This window comes from Dermacentor variabilis, chromosome 3 (genome assembly GCF_050947875.1).
Source record: "Dermacentor variabilis isolate Ectoservices chromosome 3, ASM5094787v1, whole genome shotgun sequence".
Lineage (NCBI taxonomy): Eukaryota > Metazoa > Arthropoda > Arachnida > Ixodida > Ixodidae > Dermacentor > Dermacentor variabilis.
Window position 1 is genome coordinate 215,632,354 of NC_134570.1, and position 3,371 is coordinate 215,635,724.

At 43.5% G+C, this 3,371-nt stretch overlaps 1 non-coding gene across 1 annotated transcript; it reads left to right on the forward strand.

The window, feature by feature from the left end:
- The first annotated feature begins 2,254 nt into the window (after nt 1-2,254).
- On the forward strand, nt 2,255-2,329 carry TRNAS-GGA (transfer RNA serine (anticodon GGA)). The gene has a single exon. It is a non-coding gene; the product is annotated as a tRNA-Ser (tRNA).
- The last annotated feature ends 1,042 nt before the right edge of the window (nt 2,330-3,371 follow it).

Below are 3,371 nucleotides of genomic sequence, written 5' to 3' on the forward strand. Positions count from 1 at the left end.
ACTCCAAATAACTTTTTCTATGGTGTCATAAACAGTTACATCAGTGATCACTCACCTACTTTTTGTATGCTTCAGCGTAACAGCACATTGAAACAAAAGGAGTGGCCTGAACTCACGTACCGCGAAATATCATCTATCACGTAAAAAAACTTTAGGGATAAGATCGCTCAAACAGACTGGAAGGAAACATTTACTTTTGAAAACAGCAACAATTGCCATGACTCATTTTTAAAAATCTTCAAGAAACATTATTTCGAGTCCTTCCCATTACGCACATACTGTAAACAAAAAAGGTTGCGTAAACCATGGATCACACATGAACTTATCAAGCTTATTAAGCATGAGAACAAACTTTTCGACAACTTTCTTAAGTCACATAGTATAGAAAAGTGAATAGAATTTAGAATGTTTCGAAATAGGTTGAACAAAGATATAAAAATATCAAAAAACGAATATTACAAGCGTGTATTTGACAACAATTGCTTGCCTGATAGCGGCAAAGTGTAGAGGAAAGTTAACGAGGTAATAAACAAGAGCACTAAGGATACCACGATTGACAACCTTGTTATAAATAACAAAAGGGTTGGTGGAATTGAACTAGGTAACCTGTTTAACGATTTCTTTGTTGAAATTGGCACTAGTACATACTGTCAGGAAGCTGCTAATCATATTCGGAGATTATTCCACACAGTGTACTTACTGCCAACATCCATCGCTGAAGTAACGACATTGTATCAGAAGCTTACAAATAGCCGTAGCCGTGATGTAGATCATCTACAAATAAAACCAATCAAATACGTCATAAATTTAACTGCGCCAGCGCTTACACACATATAAAGAAAGGAAAAATGAGACATCCATCCGTTCGTAGCAATTGCTACAAAGGAAACCCATACGGGTTCCTCGAAAGAAAAGCCTCATAGTTGAAGAAAAATTCGTCCTGGTCCGGGACTCGAACCCGGGACCACCGCCTTTTCGGGGCAGCCGCTCTACCATCTGAGCTAACCAGGCGGCTAGCAGATGGCAGGGCGAAGTCGAATTTGTCGACAACACGAAGCAAAGGCAAGAGTTTGACGTAGTACTTCTGCGGAAACCTGCAAGGTGGAGGGATGCAATGAATAAAGGGAAAATGAGACATCCACCCGTTCGTAGCCATTGCTACAAAGGAAACCCATACGGGTTCCTCGAAAGAAAAGCCTCATATTTGAAGAAAAATTAGTCCTGGTCCGGGACTCGAACCCGGGACCACCGCCTTTCCGAGGCAGCCGCTCTACCATCTGAGCTAACCAGGCGGGTAGCAGATGGCAGGGAGAAGTCGAATTTGTCGACAACACGAAGCAACGGCAAGAGTTTGACGTAGTAGTTCTGCGGAAACCCGCAAGGTGGAGGGAAGCAATGAATAAAGGGAAAATGAGCCATCCACCCGTTCGTAGCAATTGCTACAAAGGAAACCCATACGGGTTCCTCGAAAGAAAAGCCTCATAGTTGAAGAAAAATTCGTCCTAGTCCGGGACTCGAACCCGGGTCCACCGCCTTTCCGGGGCAGCCGCTCTACCATCTGAGCTAACCAGGCGGCTAGCAGATGGCAGGGCGAAGTCGAATTTGTCGACAACACGACGCGAAGGCAAGAGTTTGACGTAGTAGTTCTGCGGAAACCCGCAACGTGGAGGGAAGCAATGAATAAAGGGAAAATGAGACATCCACCCATTTGTAGCAATTGCTGGAAACCCATACGGGTTCCTCGAAAGCAAAGCCTCATAGTTGAAGAAAAATTCTGCAACCATGAGGCTTTTCTTTCGAGGAACCCGTATGGATTTCCTTTGTAGCAATTGGTACGAACGGGTGGATGTCTCATTTTCCCTTTATTCATTGCTTCCCTCCACCTTGCGGGTTTCCGCAGAACTACTACGTCAAACTCTTGCCTTTGCTTCGTGTTGTCGACAAATTCGACTTCGCCCGGCCATCTGCTAGCCGCCTGGTTAGCTCAGATGGTAGAGCGGCTGCCCCGGAAAGGCGGTGGTCCCGGGTTCGAGTCCCGGACCAGGACGAATTTTTCTTCAACTATGAGGCTTTTCATTCGAGGAAACCGTATGGGTTTCCTTTGTAGCAATTGCTACGAACGGGTGGATGTCTCATTTTCCCTTTATACATTGCTTCCCTCCACCTTGCGGGTTTCCGCAGAACTACTACGTCAAACTCTTGCCTTTGCTTCGTGTTGTCGACAAATTCGACTTCGCCCTGCCATCTGCTAGCCGCCTGGTTAGCTCAGATGGTAGAGCGGCTGCCTTGGAAAGGCGGTGGTCCCGGGTTCGAGTCCCGGACCAGGACGAATTTTTCTTCAACTATGAGGCTTTTCTTTCGAAGAACCCGTATGGGTTTCCTTTGTAGCAATTGCTACGAACGGGTGGATGTCTCATTTTCCCTTTATTCATTGCTTCCCTCCACCTTCCGGGTTTCCGCAGAACTACTACGTTACACACATATATAACGTCTCTCTTCCGACGGGGATTTTTCCAAACAACATGCAGGTAGCAAGAGTTTCAGTAATCTATAAGAATGGTGACAAAAATTGTTTAGTTAATTATTGCCCTGTGTCAATCTTGCCTGTATTCTCTAAGGGACTCGAGAAAAGGATTAATTCTCGCATTGAGAAATTTACCAGAATATATAACCTCTTAACGGACTACCAATTTGGTTTCAGATAGGGACGCTGCACCGAGACAGCACTTCTAGCTCAGAAGGAAGAAATATGAAACAATTTCGAGAATAAGATAATGACATTGGGTATACTCTGAGACTTTAGCAAAGCCTTCGATCGAGTCAGCGACGCAATATTGTTCGATAAGTTAGAGCATTATGGGTTTCGTGGCACAACACTACAACTTATTAAATCTTACTTGAGTGCGCGCCATCAATACTTCGAACTAAATAAGCATAAAACTCACCTACGGTCTCTTGAATTTAGATTTCCACACGGTAGCATACTGGGACAAATTCTCTGTTTTTTCTAGAATAACGGTATTGTAAAAATATATGAGCATTGTAGATATGTTATTTATGCCGATGATTGCTCGGTATTCGTTGAGGAAAAAAGACATTGATAATGTAAGACAAAAGGCACCTGCGTTCTGTCACAACTTGCAGATTTGGTGCCAGAACATAGGCTCTTTTTTAATGAGTCAAAAAATAACTGTGTGTTGTTTCGCACCCCAGGCACCTTCGAAAATATAGACGACCATATTGCTCTCGGGTCATTCAAAATTAAAATAGAAAAGTTTGTTAAAATTCTAGGTGTCATTTTCTCAGAAAACATGGCTTGGAATGAACATGGGAAAATTTTATTACCAAAATTAAGTAGAGCCGCCGATGTA